The sequence below is a fragment of the Triturus cristatus genome, chromosome 10 (genome assembly GCF_964204655.1).
Source record: "Triturus cristatus chromosome 10, aTriCri1.1, whole genome shotgun sequence".
NCBI classification, from domain to species: domain Eukaryota; kingdom Metazoa; phylum Chordata; class Amphibia; order Caudata; family Salamandridae; genus Triturus; species Triturus cristatus.
The window spans coordinates 352,875,581-352,895,126 of record NC_140593.1 but is presented as its reverse complement, the minus strand read 5'-3'; the positions used below and the strand labels follow the sequence as shown (position 1 = coordinate 352,895,126).

The 19,546-nt window shown below is 45.0% G+C and overlaps 1 long non-coding RNA gene across 1 annotated transcript in view; it reads right to left on the bottom strand.

Annotated features, from left to right (window-relative positions):
• Positions 1–19,546, bottom strand: part of LOC146789432 (uncharacterized) — a 165,154-nt gene that overhangs the window by 92,499 nt on the left and 53,109 nt on the right. The window lies entirely within an intron of this gene.

The following is a 19,546-nucleotide window of genomic DNA, read 5'->3' as shown; positions in this document are numbered from 1 at the left end:
GGAGGGGCTGCTATGTGGGTCTTGGGATGCAAAGCTAGAGAGAGCTCTTCTAACCTCTGTTTCTTACATTAGGCAATGTCTACAAGGGTGTGGAATTCTTGGTTCTCACTCTTAGTCATTGGTTCGTGTGACTGTTGCCTCTATATAGATGCAAAATTGAGTGGGTCTTCTATTTTCTGTAATGGAAGTTCCACATGAGGTGATTTCTTGCTGATACCTTGATGACTTGTTCTGCACGCAATTGCCATCTTATATGTCCCTAGAATGACAGCATCAGTATGGTCTCATCTATCTTCAGGATAACTATTTACCACTTCAGGGCACAGAACTGATACTTCTTCGGTGCTAATTTTTCAATGATTTTCAGGGTGAACAAACTTGATTGGGCTAAGTGCCTTAAAAAAGCCCATGGCTTTTCGGCTATCACAGGATGAAACATTTGTTAGCTGAGTGTTCACTGTTTACTATCGATGACTGTGTGTTCACTGTCTACCATCCACAAACTTTGTTGTTATACACCAATTGAGTACATATTTGCACAGTACAGAAATTGTGATACACATATAAGTAAATATTGTGACTAATGAGTATTATGAAAAGAAACTGTGAATATTGTATTGAAGATAAGCTTATCAGCATTGACTGGATATAAGCCGTGAACATTAAAACACCTATATAATTACTGTGGTTCAAATTGTGGAGATTGTATACTGTATACTTAATGTGGCTCAAGCACCTTCATGTTTAATACTTTATTTATATCTAGGTTTAAGGGCACTAACCAAGTTAGGTGCTATTTTTAGCCACTGGACTCATTTTTTTGGAATTGGGTATTACTGGATTATGGGTTAGAGTTAAAAGCACATTTTCAAATATTGTATATATCGGTGTGACAATCAATTTTGTCTATACATAGCCACTTGTTACCCCCACCGCCCCACCAAAACCTTTGCACAGCACATCAACCTATTGATAACTTGTTTGATGCTGTATTCCTTGGGTCCAAGGGTGTTAGATCCTGTGGTATAGTTACTGCTTTGCTCCCAACTCCTCCTTTGGGAATGGTGGTGGGTCCTTCGAGGGCAGTGCATTGTCTGCACTGGTACAACACCATTTCATTAATACTGCAACAGTGAAGGTGGATGAAGTAGTAATAATCAGATTACTTGGCAGCAATCTTAATTTAACTAAAATGTCATTGTTATATCTCACAGTCCTGAAGACCGCTCTCTACAAGTCCATACTTAAAGAGATGCATCATGATTGTCTCACATTCCGACTGCTGTTTTTTTCTTTATGACTATGACCAGGAAGAGAAGGATTCCATGAAATAGAATTTCACAGTAAATAATCCACTGTTATGATCAAACATATGCACTACTACTACAGTGATGTGCTTCACTATCATTTCATGTTATGTCATAGTTGGGATTCTTGAGCAACATTAGTAAAAAGGGTTTTCTCCATTTTATGATTAAACCAATACCGATTCATCTTTTATGGCGCTGATATATAGAGCCAGACGTATAAAGAAGAGAAATCAACAGTATATGCCGGATATGCACAAGGGATCCCTAATCTACCCATTAACAGATGTATTAATCATGCGTTTGGTGATCATTCCCCTGCACAGGGTTATCAAAGACCATGTGCAACGGTTGCTTCTTTGCTTCCTTCTTGGAAACACCAAGAAAAAATGTAATTTGTTACTTTGTAGATCAAGAATACGTTTACACTGTATGTTATTACATCTGAAGTGCCTATATGAATGTGTGAGTGTGTATACATATCCCGTAACACTACATTTAACTGAACCTAAGAAGCCCCTGATTTCCCCTTATCTTAACCCATTCTTGTACCCTTCACTAAAACCTAAAATGTCCTTAGTACCCCTAAACTACCCTTTCCTGAATACTAGAAAAACCTTACTGCTATGCTTTCCTGAATCCTAGAAACTCCTTACTATCCTTTAATGCTACCTTTTCCTGAATCATATTAACTCCTTACTACCCGTTAAGGTTATCCATTCCTGTACCGTAAAACCATGTATGACCGCTTCACTCTACCCTTTCCTTACAGCTACAAACCCCTTACTACCTCATAATGCTACCTTTCTCGGAACCCTAAAAACACTTTACCACTCCTTGACACTTAAACTTCTTCTACATTAAATATTTCTTTTTGCATATTAACATTTATAGTCAGAATTAATGTACTTTTAAAATAATATGTGTTTACATCCGTGTTTGGAAATATATGAATATATATACACACACACACACACACACACACTCACAACACATTTATACAAAGGCATACATTTATACACATAATAATAATGTTATATCACTTAGAAGCTAAAAAGGTAACTTATCTGTGAAATAAAAGACTGAAAACCTACCTGCAATGTAAACATCACGATGTACCTTCTTCAGTGTAATGGCCCCGCGCTTAAGTCTGTGAAGTAAAGGTCACATTTCCCAAGGATGCCCTGGTTGGTGCTACTGGGTTTTACGGGTGCGCTGGCAGGGTGGGAGACGGTTTCACTCCCGTGGGGGGCAGTTTTGTTGATGGGGACGGGCAGGCTGCTTTCCTGCCTGCAGCACTTCTGTACTTTAAAAATAAACAATGCAAACAAATAGGTTCGAAGAGTTCTTCAAAACCATTTGCTTTTGCATCTGCGTTATTCCTGTCGCTATCCCTGTAGAATTGAAAAATTATCGGCCGATCTCTTTACTTCCTGTCCCAGCTAAGATTTTGAAAACTTACCTAAATTCTCACCTCAGTGCCTACCTAAAGGATCATCAATTACTCGATGGCTCACAACATGGGTTTAGAAGCCACCATAGTACGGAAACAGCATTGACTGCTGTATTTAACAATATCCGTATTCAAGTGGACGCAGGGCACACCACCTTGCTTGTTCTACTTGACCTCACCGCAGCCTTTGATACCCTGTCCCCTCTGAGGCTGGTTGAACGCCTCAGAGAGATAGGGATCGGGGGCTCTTTGTGGCTTCTTGCCTCCTTTCTCAGTGATCGTGCACAGACAGTGAAATATGGCCAATTCTACTCAGCCTCCAAACCCCTGTCGTGCGGCGTTCCTCAGTATTCCTCCCTAAGCCCAATACTTTTTAATATATATGTTGCCCCACTGGCTAAGGTTGTGGATTCTTTGGGTTAGAGGTGCTGTCCTATGCGGACGACACCCAAATAATGGTATCCATCTCTCACAGTATTAGGGATTCTGCCCTTAACTTCAAGAATTGTATGCAAGCAGTCTCCTCCTGGATGGTGGAAAATTTTATGAAATTGAATGGGGAGAAGACTGAGGTCCTGAATTTCGGCAGTACATTGGAGATTTGGTCCAGTGGCCGGACACGCTTGGTGTCTGTCCCTGCCCGGTATCCCATGGGAAAAATCTAGGGGTCATAGTGGACAACTCACTCTCCCTTAGTTTGCAGGTTAGCAGGACAGTATCCACATGTTTTGGGATTATCAGGATACTCAGAAAAATCTCCCATTTTCTCTCTTATGACGCACGCAAGCAGGCTGTTATTGCCTTGGTAACGTCCAGATTGGACTATTGTAATGCCCTTTATTTGGGCATTAATAAAGGCCTAGTGCGACGTCTGCAGTTGGTGCAGAATGCTGCAACCAGGCTGGTGATGAACCTACCGAAATTTCATTCAGTCACAGCCTCCATCAGGTCGCTGCACTGGCTCCCTCTGGACCGTAGGATCCTTTTCAAAACACTGTGCCTGACTCACGATGCCTTTTATGGGGCCCAGATGGGATTAAGGCAATTGTCCATCGCTATGTTCCCACCAGACAGCTACGGTCCTCAGATAAAAATCTGTTAACAGTACTGAGGTTTAAAAGAGCCAAATGGGGAGTCAGAGGCTCCTCCATTGCTGCTGCTAAGCTGTGGAACTCTCTCCCGGAAGAGCTCTCTAGTCAGGTGTCCCATTCTCTATTCCGTAAGGCCTTAAAGACCTGGCTTTTCTCACAGACTTCAGTTTGAGCTTGCCATTATGTCTGCATTTTCATGTCTGCAATAGCGCATTGACGCCCTTGGGCTAAGTTCGCACTTTATAAATTCAATATTCATTCATTCATTCTGTAGTCTTCACAATTGCCACCAGAAGCGCAGACCTTGAGAACTGAGGGAGGGAGGGAGTGCTCTGCTGTTGCTTGCTCAGAGACTCTCCAGGGTTCAAAACTGTGTATTTCTTTATAGTGTGACATTTGCAACACATTTCAGTATGGTATATTAGGCTGTACCATTGCATTGTTTGCCAACTGTACGAATTGACAGATTCTAGCCAGGAGCTTGGAAATGTTCATGGCCCCATCACTGCTGCCCTTGCGAGGGTGCGATTAGTTAACCTGAGAACTGTCTTTTATTCCTTGTCCGTGGCCTGTAGTGATGCTGTGGATGGAGTAATATGGTCTATTGTGTTTGTGCAGCGCGCACCCTGGGCTAATGGGTTTCGGGGTACTCTCGTGTAGTGATGGAGGAGCGGCAATTGAGCAACTACATGGTTGTCTCAGAACTCTCCCATTTTAGCTCAGGGTGTAATGCTTTGTGTTTAATTCTTTGAGGTGCTAAATCAGTGCACTGTTAAATACATCCAGGCGAAGCATGTTCCATAAGACTTAGTGATGGTAGCGTTTGGGTTAAAATGAAAACTAACGCAAACACCTTGGTCTGTGCATTTAGATCATTCGCTCCATAGTCTTTAATCATTGTCACCTCTTCTAGAATTCACTCATTCACTCACTCCCCACCGTCCAGGTATTCATTCAGCCAGACAGCCCTGTCTCCAACCTCACCCATCGATTCAATGATTAGACATGGTTCTTTTATGAAAAATGTGTTATAAAACGCTCCGTATTTGCAATTTGTTTCAAAAATGTCTTTGGGGGAGAACCTCCCCAAGCCCCCCCAACTCCCTTTTCACCGGTTCGGCTCGCTTTCTGTGCTCGCTCGCTACATGCAGTATGGGTCCTGTTCTGACAATATTGACCAGGGCTGCTTTTGGCTCCCAGTTTGCCGCGACCCAAAGAAAGGAGGATTCCTTCAGAAAGCCACTATGCCAGTTCATAAATAAACACCTGTGACCAAACTTTGTGCCTCCAAAAGCCTGTAGCAGCAAGGAACAAGGCGCTCAGTGAACAAAGGGCTCAGGTGCTGCAGTGTAGAAAATCACAAATAGAGACCTACGTATCATAGCAGGCCTCATTCATTGCATCAGGCATGCATTAAGGCTTCCGCGCCAACCTCTTTATTAAAGATACAGGATTCACAGAGGGACAGGAAACATGATGTGGTCTACAAGCCAAATAATGCCCTTTACCCTGTTCCGACAAGTATGAGGTATCAACATCACCCCTGTGAATGGCAGTCTGCCACAATTAGGAGTGAAAGTGTGGCCTAAACTGCTCGAGCTGTCACAGGCGCATCATGCAAACTATCAGATGTACTTTATAGCAGAGATACGTTCCCTTCATAAAGTACTATCAGTTCTTCACAATGTATGTTTTATTTATGCCTACAGCATTACAGTTTTGCAGAATAATTTAACAGAGCATCTGAAGGAGAGCAACCACTCGGAACCGAGGGGACAGGGATAGAACCCAATCAAAAAGCAACAAACTCTCCAATGCTATTAATAAATGAATGAACAAATATAAACCAACAATTACTAAAATAAATACAAATTGTGTAATCTTGTGCAAAAATATCTTCTTTTCTCACATATACTCGATAAATGTATTGTTTTAATAATAAATATGAGACATACATGTAACCGCAATTCACATAACATAAAACATTACAGATAGAACTAAAGAAGACATACAAAGTCTTTGAAAGGGCTCCATACTGCCAATATTATCACTATAAATGAATGAATCAATTTTTCATTTGGATTTGCACAGTGTAAAGCAGATTACCGATTAAAATCGTCATCGACGAATGTAAAAGTATTTCATACATTATTTGCCTTTATACAACGTAGCGTTGGCTGATAAGCATAGAGCCAGGCTTTGAACTGGCACTAATAACTATCAAATGTCCATCTTAAGGTATTAGAGGTCAGGTGTGGTGGAACGGAGAATCACAAGGGGCAGAGCTTCTGTTCGCACATGCTGCTCGAAGAAGTGCGATTAAATCTGAATTGTTTTTACAAACACAGGAATCGCAGACACAGAAAACCTGGAAAATGATTGGCAGATGCAGTTCAATAACTCATCAGCATTCTCCTTTCAGCACTCTACCTTTCCTACAGCCACTTCTCTCAAATCTATGAACAACTATCGAACAGGCCAGACCCCTTCAACCTCCCCCTCCCATCCACTTCGTTGGTGATCCATATCCTCCGGATATTTGCATTCATTTACCATTGGTAATCAGGCACTGTATTTTTATTACATGTTGATGCTGCTGTCAGTCAGACAGTTTCGTGACGCTCAACAAGCACTGTCCCCAGGTGCTACTGCGGTTCTATACATAATACAGCTCAGTTCTCTGGGCAGTCTCTCCATATTAATATATTACTGGCCGTCCTCTTGAAGCCAAGGATGGTGTACGTAGTATTTCACTCTGAAGTCCCTCTCAGTCCATCCCTTGCAGGTCAATCATACATTCCACGCAAATATATATTTTAGTGATGTATTTTATTGTGGAATTACACATACTGAAACACCCATGCACAGTCCAATGACCAGCCTTGAAACAATAATGTGTTTGCACACTTTTATACAAGGTGTAGTTAGTTATATACATAGACTGATCCAAACACTGTCCCTTTACTCAAATTCGGTTTACTGACTGTCACAATACATAGCTGAATGGATGGATGGGTGTTGGCAACATCCTGCCCGACTCCACACTGGCCACCCAGAAGGGCACCCTACACACCAGCACGTCTCATCAAGAGCCTGAAGAAATATGACCACATCACCCACATCCTGATGGCACTCCTCTGACTCCAATTACCAGCCCACACCATCCTCAAGTCTACTGCATCATCTACCTAGCTACTACAACTGGCACCCCAGTCTATCTTGTTGACACTTCTGTTGATTCTTGGCACATAAGCAGTCAGGACACCATCAGAGTGTAGACCAAGACATGCAAAAACACACACACAGCAACAGGACTTCTCTATTTATGCACCAAGAATTTGTAGGGTCATCCCCATATCCAGCCGGGCTGCACCAACTTTAAACCAAATTAGAAAAGACCTAGAAAACACACCACTAAAGAACACTACATCACAATGAGGAAACAGTCCACTTCCAATCTCAGAACCTAGCTACCCTTCCAATCACTCAATGACACTCTCTTTGCCTTTGACTTTTTACAGTGCTCTGCTGGCTTTTAGGCAGGTTTGTGCAACACAAATACCAAACATACATATGCACAAAATCTTAATAGAAACCACACATTAGGTAAGAACATTTGATTAGCATGTACATCAGTATCACACACAAGGGGGCTGATTACGAGGTCAGTCGGAAAGCCTCCGACTGCTATTTGGAAGCTTTCCGACCGCGGTCGGAGTCTATCCAACCAACAAGGTTGGTTTACGGTCCAACTGCTGAATTACTATGTCAGCAGTCGGAGCGTAAACCCGCCGGTCATTCCAACGCGATTACAACCAGCTCTCGGGGTCTTACGGTCGGTCAGACCCACACCATAATCCCCATGGAAAGGCTGTCGGAGAGCGACTTAGGGGGGCCTTAGCAGGTCCCTCTGCCTTCACGGCACACGGTTGGTGGCCGAGGGGATTCCTTGCGTGCCCCCCTGTAAATCCCTGCACTGTGTGGCAGGCACTATGGGGTGCCTGCCACAAAGTGCATGGTTTTACACACATCCCCATTTCTTTATGGGAGCCTGTACTGCAGCTGGTTTACAGCCAAAGCACAAATTCCCATAGAGAAGGAGTAGTTTCTTACCTGTAACTCCACTTCTCTTGTAGGGGTATTTCCGTGATAGTCATAATCATGTGAATAGTCCCGCCCATGTCCGTGGACCCCGGAGCACTTCATTAGATATATCTTCTTAAGTTGTCATCTTCTGCCTTTCTTCAGGAAGGCGGGCATAGACACTTAAGAGATAAAGAGACAATAATGCAGCCTAACTAACTAGGCTACACTGGCCATTACTTCATCTTGAAGTGAAAAAAGATAGCCAGTTAACTTCTAGATTTAGTAATTTTACTGAGTTATAACACATAGAAAACTCCCCTTCACAAAACTCCTTTTTTCATGATAGAGATGGAAGGGTTGGACAGAGAAGCCCCCATAGGCTGCCATTATATGTCTGTGAATGGATACCGTGCCTTTAAGAGTCTCCAGAGACCCCCGGTATCCCATGATGCACAGCCAGAGGCAGTTACTTTTAGTTCTTTTTGAAGGCGTAGAGTAGCAATGTCTGTTGAGTCCTGAGAACATCTGTTTCTGCCACCAGGGAGGAGGGCGGGTTCCTTATGACTATCACGGAAATACCCCTACAAGAGAACCAGTTACAGGTAAGAAACTACTCCTTCTCTTGTAGGGGATTTCCGTGTCATAATCATGTGAATAGATTAGCAAGGGGAGGAACGGGAGCAGTCTCCTAGGAGCAACGCGGGAAACTTTTCTTGAGGCAGGTTTGACAACAGGGGTGTCCCCTCCCCTCCTCCCATGGGGCAAGTAGCTTTGGTATTTAGGGCTTGAACTTGGAAGCCATCCAATAGTGGAGAGTGACACAGGTCACACCCTCAAAGTGGTATTTCTTTGCCACCAGTTGGCAAGAACGGAGCCCCCCCCCTCTTTAATACTTAGGTCCTGATGAATGCCTTGGACCCACCTGGGCAAACACGGCAGAAACATGTCGACCGCTTACACTACTGTTAGGGGACAATAATTTCCCCATGACCGCTTACACTACGGTTAGGGGACAATAATTTCCACACACACCGTTTATTGATTTTAATATCATATAGTTACCTACCACATTAAAACATAATTAGATAACTATAATGATTTTTATTCACACTCACTTTCTCACGGGCCCCCACTTAGTTTTGAAGTGCATCCCTGTCGTCAGGTGTATGCCCGTCCTCTATCAAACCAAGGTTTTAGAGGGCGAGCACTGGTCAATGATGAAGCATGACACCAGGTGGTGTGTGAGACCAGTCCGTCACATTTTGTGAGATGCCTTCACTCACAGTATAACCTAAACCCTACAGTGGTCACTACACTAGGAGCAGCTCATTGTGGTTAACATTTAGTGTTGGAGGCTGCTAGCTCCTAGAACCCAGCGCCTCTTGTTCCCTTCTCCACGCACTGGAGCTCACGTGTAAATATAATAGATTAGCAAGTACATCCCAAAAAACAACACCCCAGCGGTGGAAGAAACGGAGAATAACCTCACTATTGTGCAAATAGATTGCGAAGTGAAGCCTGCCCTACCTGAGCATCTGCCCTAGCATCAGTATCTAGGCAGTAGTGCTTAGTAAATGTATGGACTGACTTCCAAGTGGCAGCCTTACAGATTTCCGAAATAGGTACATTACGAAGTAAAGCCACTGTAGCAGCTTTACCTCTGGTAGAGTGAAACCCAGGCTTACTCACAAGAGTCTTGTTGGCTTTCTGGTAACACAGCTGAATACAGGAAACAATCCACCTAGAATGGATTGTTTGGAGGTAGCTAGACCAGTCTGGACCGAGCCATAATTTACAAATAGCTGGTCTGATCTACGAATATCCTTAGTCTTGTCCAAACAGAACTTCAAGACCCTCCTGACATCGAGGGAATGAAGCAACCTCTCAGCGGAGAAGAGGGATTCTGAAAAAATGTAGGCAATGAAATGGTTTGATTCACGTGAAATTCTGAAACTACTTTAGGGAGGAACTTAGGCTGAGTCCTCATCACTACCTTACAGGAATGAAAAACTGTATATGGCTCTCGACAACAGAGTGCCTGAAGTTCACTAACCCTGCGGGCAGAAGTGATGGCCACAAGGAAAGCCATCTTCCAAGATTCCAAGAGAGATGCTGAAGAGAAGCCTTATGAATGGGTTCAAGCGGTTCCCTCATCAGACGAGAAGGAAACACATTGAGCTCCCAAGGAGGCAAAGGACGCCTAATGGGAGGAAACACTTTCCTCAATCCCTCAAGAAAATCTCCGATGACTGATCTTAAAAAAGGAAGTTTGTGAAGGACATTTTTTATAAGCAGTTAAAGCTGTCAGGAGAACTTTAATCGAAGGAAACTGGAGGCCAGATTGAGCTAAGTGTGGCAAGTAAGGAAGGATGACATCTTCCTTGCAGGAGGTAGTATCCACGTTCTTAGACGCACACCAGATGCAAAATCTCTTCCATTTATATGCATAGGAAATGCGTGTAGATGGCCGGTTGGCCTCCTTCAATATCTCCATGCAGTCCCGAGGGAGATTCAAATGTCCGTACTGAATTAACTCAGGAGCCATGCCGCCAAATTCAACAACGAGAGGTTGGGGTGCACCATCTGTCTGCCGAACTTCGTTAGAAGGTCCGGGCGGCATCGAAGACGGAGATCTGGCAGGAGAGACCGATGGAGTAGGTCTGTGAACCACCAAAGACGGGGCCACTCAGGAGCAATGAGGATCATCTTGGCCCGTGCTTGTGAGAGCTTGATCAGTAATGTCGGTATCAGGGGAATTGGAGGAAAAGCGTAGAGAAAGCCGCCTGACCAGTCGATCCACAATGCATACCCCAGAGTCCCTGGTTGGTAAAATCTAGAGACGAAGTCGTGGCATTTGCTGTTTTACGCAGTAGCGAACACATCAACCTCTGGAGTACCCCATCTTCCAAAGATATCTCGCACCACTTCGTCGTTTAAGACCCATTCATGATTTTCTTGAATGAGTCTGCTGAGAGTGTCTGCCTGAGCATTTTGAACACCTGGGAGGTGAGTTGCTGTGATGGTCAGGTTCCTGGCCAATAGCCATTTCCAGATGGTCTGGGCTTCCCGAGATAACGCTCGAGATCTCGACCCCCCTGCTTGTTGAGATAGAACATTGTTGTCGTATTGTCCGTCTGGACAAGCAGGGAACTGGTGTGATATGACGTCTAGAAGGTTTTCAGCACCAAATGAACTGCTCGAAGTTCCAGGAAGTTTATGTGGTATGTGGCCTCTTTCCGGGGACCACGTGCCCTGTATCTGAAGGTGGTCGGACTACGCACCCCAGCCGTGGAGAGACGCATCCGTCTCTATGGTTTGCGTCGGTATCTCCTTGTGGAAGGGAATCCCCCAGAGGAGATTGTGGGAGAACACCACCATCGGATGGACTGGAGGGCCTGCTGCGACAGCTGAATCCTGTCTTCCCAATCCCCCAGTTTCTGGTCCCACTGATCCTTCAGACATTATTTCAGGGGTCAAGGAGAGAAGATACCTTCCTCACCGTCGGGGAGGGTATGGTCATGAGAGTCTGAGCCTGCCAAAGGATCGATAAGCGTCTCTCCTCCTAAGGGCACACGTTTGCCGTGCGAGTATCGATGGTGGCTCCCAGGTACTGTAGACATTGGACAGGAGTCGAGACAGACTTCGTGAGGTTGATGTGGAGGCCCAAACAAAGGAGGAGATTGGAAGTCCGATTGAAATGCAGTTGCGCTTCCTGAGACGTAGCTGCCTTGATCAGCCAGTCATCTAGATATGGGTAGACAAACACCTTGTTCTTCCTTAGATGTGCAGCAACTATGTCCATGCATTTGGAAAATGTCCGGGGCGCTGACTTCAGGCTGAAGGGAAGTACGGAGTATTGATTGTGGTTGTTGCGTCCAGTGAATCGCAGGAACGTGCGATGTTTCCTCGCTATGGGCACGTGAAAACATGCACCTTGCAGATCTATTACGCATAGCCAGTCTCCCTGATGAAGTTGAGGGCAGATTTGATGTAAAGACAACATCCGAAACTTTTCTCTGCGAATCCATTTGTTTGCCTGTGGCAAGTCGAGGATGGATCTGAACTCGTTCTAGTCTTTCTTGCGGACTAGAAAGTATCGAGAATATCATCCTGTTCCACTCTGCGCAAGAGGAACCAGTTCTATCGCCTTTTTCTGTTGGCCTCCCTCTGTAACTCGCGTAGCATGTAGCATGAGCAAGTTGGCGGAATCGACAGAGGAGGGCTTGTGAAACATAGCAAGTATCCACTGCGAACAATATTCAGCATCCAATTGTCCTGAGTTATTTTCTGCCACTCTGTCAGGTAATTTTGAATGCTTCCCCCACCGGAGTGGGTAACAGAAGAGGGGGAAGTGATCCTTCAGAGCTTGGAACCAGCAGGGTCCTTGTTCCCGTGGGCAGACTCCTGGCATGACCGTCCTCGCGACTGGCGTTTCTGAAACGGCTGAAAAGACTGCTGAAACTGCTGTTGTTGATTGGACTGACGGCCTTGCGATCGTTGGAACCTCTGGGAAGAGTAACGCCGTTGGAAAGGGCGGAAGGTTTTTTGCTGTTCTATAGGTTTCTCTAGACCTACAGCCTTCAAAGTTTCCATTTCGGCCTTCATGCGGGCCATCTCGTCATCCGCATGGGAGCCAAAGAGAGTCGTGCCAGAGAATGGTAGATTAGAGATGCGCTGTTGCGCCTCCGGCTTCAGTGAGGTAAGACGGAGCCAGGAATGCCTCCGAAGAGCAACTCCGTGGCTATACCCGTGGGCTGACAGGAGTGAAGTATCCGCTGCAGCACTGATGATTTGATTCGAAACCATCAGTCCTTCGGTCAGTTTTTTCTGAAAATCTTCCCGCTTGTCCCTCGGCAGGAGGTCCACAAATTGTTGAAGCGACTCCCACAGGGATCGGTCATACCGGCCCAGCAAGGCAGTAGAGCTGGCCGTCTTCATGGATGTAGCTGCGGTGTTGCAGACTTTCGCCCCACCCAATCCAGCTTACGGCTTTCCTTATCAGGAGATACCGTTGAAGTCGGAGCCGTAGCATGCTGCTTCCTTGCCGCCACCACTATGACAGAGTCTGGGGTGGGGTCCAGATGGAGGAAGACAGGATCCGAATCAGGTGGGCGGTATTTCTTCTGTAGCCTAGAAGGCGCAGATTTTATAGAAGATGGAGTCAAGAACAGTTCCATAGCAGGTTCCACCAAGCCAGGTACCAAGGGCAGCAGGGGACGAGATGTTTGTCTCTGCTGGAGAGTTTCAAATATAACTGAAGTCGACGGTACAGGAGTAGAAAAGGGAATGTTAAGCTTTGACGCCCCTCTGACCAGAACATCCTGAAAGGTGGTGATATCATCAACGGGAGACACTCTTTGAGGAGAAGAGTCCGTTAGAGTAGGAGAGTACCGCCCCGTACTCGTGGAAGTTGGGTCCCTGGTATGCCGGGAGCGAGATCTCTCGTAGCGATGGCGATGACATCACGTGGAAGACCGCCGGTGTCTACGGGAACGATATCTGGGCCGAGACCGTGACCTTGGTCTGGGAGGTTCTGTAGGACGCGTGGGCTGAGGAGCTGTGGGCCCAGGCTGAGGCAGAGGAGGAGGCATAGGTTGGTGGTGGTGTTGGCAGAGGAGAAGGAGGAAAAGGAGGAGGAGAAGGAGGCGGTGGTGGAGGTGTTGTTGGCAGGGCCACCGGTTGACGAGGAGCAGGAGGTGTCCTTAATGGTGAATAGTTACGGGAGTACTCCAAATCTGCAGAAGAGACCAGCCTACTCCATTTTCGAGCTGGCTGCGAAGAAGGCACCCTGGACTCAACGCCAGACCTCCCCCTTCATGTCGATCTACTGCTCGACTGCAAACGTCGACGTCGTCAGGACTGTGAACTCCCTGTCGATGTCGACGGGCACACTACGGCGCGAGTCCCGGAACGGTACCTTGACGTTGAACGTCGATGGTGACTCCTTGACATCGATCTTCTCCTTGACGTCGACCTTCTCCTCGATGACGACCTTCTCGTAGACGTCGATGGAGATCGGCGGTGTCGCATCAACGGCGACCGCCAGTGCCTCCATGACTCCGATCGATGACGCCTCGACGGCAATCTGGGTTGATGCGTCGACATTAAACGAGGAGACCTCCTCGACGGCGATCTCGGCCGAGATCTCGCCGTCCTGCTCTTCGACGTGGAGCGTCGACGTCGCTTCGCCCCAGAGCCTTGGGTCGACGGAAAGCATATCGTTGTTATACCTGATCTCGTCGTCTTCAATGTCGACCTTCACCGGCGCCGTTTTTCTGCCGTTTTTCGACTGGGGAGCCCCCCAGAGGTCGAAGCATGGGTTTTGGAAGAGGACTCACCCTCTCCTTGCCCAGAAGTTGTAGATGCTGCCTTCTGTTTTCGCTGCTCCAACCCTTGGAGTCGAATCTTCTCCCTGTCACGCAGGGTGTGTCTAGAAAAGGTTTCGCAGATAGAGCAGGTGTCAGGCACATAAGAGACAGACAGACACAGACTCTGTGTGCATCCGATTTAGCCTTCTTTCTACCAGTCAGGACACTTGTCGAACAGAGAAGGCATTTTGACAAGAAAACTCTGGAAATTCTGCCAAAAAAGAACAGCAGAAGGTAGATACAGGCCAAAGACGTTGAGTGATGTACCAAAACTTCCAACACTTTAGCACATTCTTGAAGAAAAAAACAAAATAGGTAGAGCTAAATGCTCCAGGGTCCTGCAAGCAGGAGCCGGAAAAAAGAACTGAAAGTATCTGCCTCTGGCTGTGCATCATGGGATACCGGGGGTCTCTGGAGACTCTTAAAGGCACGGTATCCATTTACAGACATATAATGGCAGCCTATGGGGGCTTCTCCGTCCAACCCTTCCATCTCTATCATGAAAAAAGGAGTTTTGTGAAGGGGAGTTTTCTATGTGTTAAAACTCAGTAAAATTACTAAATCTAAAAGTTAACTGGCTATCTTTTTTCACTTCAAGATGTAGTAATGGCCAGTGTAGCCTAGTTAGTTAGGCTCCATTACTGTCTCTTTATCTCTTAAGTGTCTATCCAGGCCTTCCTTAAGAAAGGCAGAAGATGACAACTTAAGAAGATATATCTAATGAAGTGCTCCGGGGTCAACACACATGAGCGGGACTATTCACATGATTATGACTATACACGGATATCCCCTACAAGAGAAATGGGAGTATGCAACTGAACAGTGTTCGGTCGCATAGTAATCAGGCGGTTAGAACTGCTGACTGGAGGTCGGTCGGTCGGTCCCATTTCGGCCACGGTGTCGGTCAGAGGAAACTCCGACTGACATGGTAATAGGCCCCTTAGTGTAATCATACACAAACACTTTGATCCAACTTCTCTAGTAAATAGTCCATTAATGGCTTTTCAATGGTATACACAAATATGCTTTTTATTGGCACACACAAATATACTACAAACACACTGACTACATGTATATGCTTATAAACTGCTCATAGAAATTATCTGGTTAACAAACACACTAATTACACTTATAAACTGCTCACAGAAAAGTTCCGGTCACAACCAGTAGACTGAGAGTCAAACATCTTGCTCAATTGTGTTCTACACGGACGACTTTGTTCCGAGTACAGTAGTGGAGGTGAACACAAGAAACACCGGGGGAAATACCATCTGCCTCATGTAACAGGCTCGTTTTTTTAACCTCGATTTCAACACTTGCATTGAGCAGTGGAGAGTAATCTGCACAAAACATCTTTGCATCCACTTTTTTGGCACAGGATACCAATTGGTGCACTATTTTGCCCACTTACGTTCCTCCAGGTAACATGTGGAGTGTATAAAACCCAGGAACTGAACTCAATGTGCATGAACCCTGGGGTTGTTAGGACAGGTGCATGGCTCATTTAGCATGAGCGCACTTTTTATTTTAGTTAACAGGCATTTACCACCTTCTTCCTACTGGCAATACCTGGAAATAAGTAGCCTATGCTCCAGACACACTGTTCCGTTCCAATTCACTATCACCAAGCCTTAAATAGGTAGATTATTCTCTGGATAGCCTCTATTTTGATGACTGTAATAGTTTATTTTCTTCTCGCCCGTTTACTAAACTGTTTTGTGTTCTACTCCTTGGCACACTGGTTTATTAGCTCTGGCTTACTAGAGAACCTGTTTGCCGACATGTTTCCATACAATATATACAGAGTGAGCTTTGACCCCATCCCGGGGAGTTTTCCTCTCTCATCTCATGTTATTGACTACTTGGTATATCATTGAACGCTTCCATTGGAATGCACGAGGGACTATTTTACATTGCAAAAGTACACTTAATAACCACACTGTTTCTCGTGTCCAATTCTTTATCCCCAATATGCATTTTGTACAAAATGCAATTCTTTTTGCTACTTTCCCCAGCACTGACTGAGCTATTTAGGAAGGCTTTAATGTCATAAATATCATTTGTGCATGCAATGCATGAAAAAATCATTTGTCAATGTGTGTGTTTATGTGTTGGCACATTAAAGCCAGGCCTATTGGATTTGTGAATGCTTGTCTACGTTGCAGTGGGAGCCATGGTGTTTTCTCTTTACCTTCAAATATGTGTGTCTCTTTATCTGATTAACAAACCTAATTGACAGATTGGCTTTTCAGGAGTCCTAGCAGGCAATTACCTGGGAGGGAGTTAAGGCTGTGATAAGAGAAGGGAGGCAGGCAGTAAGGAGCATGCTGCCACTGGGCACTTTGGACCGCATAATCAGCAGCTTAATGTTTTTGTTTTAATTTTTAAGACACAATAGATAATACCTTCATTCACATAAATATTGCGGTAATCATTAGAACCATGAAGTCTACCAGTAAGAAGAATAACTTTGTGCTGAAAAGTAGATAATGTTCTATGTAATATTCTCATTGAATGCAATGTGGGATTATTTATTTCTAATGTACCCTTATAACACTAAGAACTAATTCCTCTGCTCCCGCCGGGAGGGGGCAAATAATAATGAAAAAAAAAACACTTACCGCATGCTGTTGCACCCGCTGCCGCCCGCCTCGGTGAAGAAGTATGAGGAACTCCATGGGCCACTCCCACACAATCCAGACGCTGCTCTCAGCATGAGAGCAGCGCCAGGATAGGTCTGAGTGGCCTGCTTAGGCGCTCAGTAAGTGACTGGTAGACTTTGCCGTTTCTCCACCCAGCTGGGTTTGAGAAATCAAAGTGCGCATGACGGTTTGGCCGGCCTAAGATGACTGGCCAAACCGGCATGCGCAGTTCCAGTGCCCAACAACTCCCCCCCCTGCTGGCTGTCACTCAGGATGCCCGTCCCGCCCCACCCTAGACTCTGCAGGATTGGCAGTCAGAGAAAAATTACATGATAATAAAACTTTTATTAACATTTTATTTTTCTTCTGCAGTGAGTGAGGCGAAACTCCTCCACCACTGCAGAAGAGCCACCACTGAATTATGGTAATTGTTGGCATACTGCTGACATTCACGGCTTGATAATGTTCACTTTTGGTTTAATGTTGGCAATGGCCTAATCATAGTATTTTTGGGAACACTGGGGCATCTGTGGCATGACTATGCCCACTGCTGGTATAATACTAACCCTAGCATAGTAGTGGTAATTGTTTTGCATATCGTGGAGAACCTCAGCTTAAAACCATGACACGTGCAGTAGTCCTCTCCCTTCTTGATTCTGGAACTACTGTATTCGCTGGTACCACACAGTCCTCCCTGCCCTCCATCAAGGCATCACTCTATCCAACTGCTAGACATCTGTTGTCTACCAGAAAATTAGACATCATACCCATCCTCAAGAAACGACACTGGTGTCCAATTGAAGTGAGGATTAATTTAAAAACTGTATGCATTGTGTGCAAACCCACCAATCAAACATGTCCCGCTTGCGTAGCTGGCCTCATCAACATCTGAAGAAGCCAAAGAGGTCTTAGAAGTAAACAGTCCCTAGACCTCTACAACCTTAAATGCAATACCTCTCAAGAATTGAATGACCCTTTGCAGGTGCTGATTTTGGAACTCCATCCCTAATTATCTATGAACTGAACCCACCCTCCTGTTGTTCAGGAAACAATTGAATATTCACCTCTTCTGCATAAATCTGAACTATCACGCCTCCCACTAACCACATGGCGGGGTGCATCCTCAATGCGACTGCTAAATATCTGTCTCTGCTGTTCTACAGCATTACTGTTTACCTGATGTTTTCTGTAGAGTGCACGAATGCATCATGGTGAAGAAGTTTACAAAACAGCTAAATACAATAAAAATGTAAATAAAATGGTGCCCACTTGTGACTTACTGGTGTCTCTGGCATAAATGTGGCAATTCTTCACAATTTGTAGGCTCCTATGGCATGAAGGTGTCCTCCATTGATACATTTTGGGTCTGGATTAGTTTGCTATCACAGAGAACGTTTTAATTTGGGAAAAATAAATTCAGTTTCCTAAAACAAAAAGCTTAGCATTTCCATTGAAGACGCTATACTTGCCCTATGTACTCACATGTAAAACCGCCACGTTTGTATGGTCTGCCTTGCATGCCCCTGTATCACCATCTGTCATACATACCCATAGTAAGTGAAAAATTGCCATCATTATGCTAAGATCAGTCTTAAGCTGTAAGTGGGCACAATCATGTTTTGGATGCTCACAATATGGCAAGAATTACCACCCTTATGCCAGGGACAGAAGCAAAAAAAGGTAGGCACCACAGTGCTATGGATGTTTGTCAACATGCCAAGGGATGCCTACGTCAGGGCCAGCATTATACCAAGGTCAGGCAGTGGGCAAAATTGTGCTATAGATACTCATAATATGTTTACCATGATTATGCCACAATCAACACTACCAGTGGTGGACACTCATTTTCTGTATGCCGACAATATGTCAAGAACTAGGATCATTATGCCATGGCCAACCTTATAGTGTACAGCATTATGCCAATGATGCCCATTATACATCAAGAATTACCAATTTAATGTTAGGGCCTGCAGCACTAAGGAAAGACATTATTACGCAACGGATGCTCACAATGTGCAAAAAAATCACCAATTCATCAAGGGTGAGCACATTAAGCTATGAATACAAATTAACTATTATTAGTATTACTACCAAGGGTCAAAGGAGGGCCTCCTGTGATGAATACCCATAGTGTGCCAAAATGTACCACTATTAAGCTCGGGCTAGCTCCTGTTTTCATTTTCTACAACATGGCTGGCCCTATAGCATGCTAACAGTGTGAATGATAGTCTAGGGTGTGTTAAAACCCAGTACTGTCAGTATGACACATAGCCTGCTATAAGGTTTTTAAACACTGACATACAGCACTGGATTAGAAAGCGGAGGGCCACCTCCCTCTGGAAAAAAGTGTAACTGCACGCAAGATTTCATTCCTCACCGCCATGGAGAAGTTTGCACACACGACTTTTAAGTCACATGACATTGTCAGAGGTAAGCCTGGAAACCTCCTTAGCTGGTGGATGGATGTGGTAATCAACACAGCTTGAGGGTTTTGTTTTGAAGGGCATGCACTGAAGTCTTTTGGGATAGTATATATAGGGAATTCAGTAGCTGGGCAAGTGCTTATCTCAATTTCTTTCATGATCTCTAAGTATTTCGG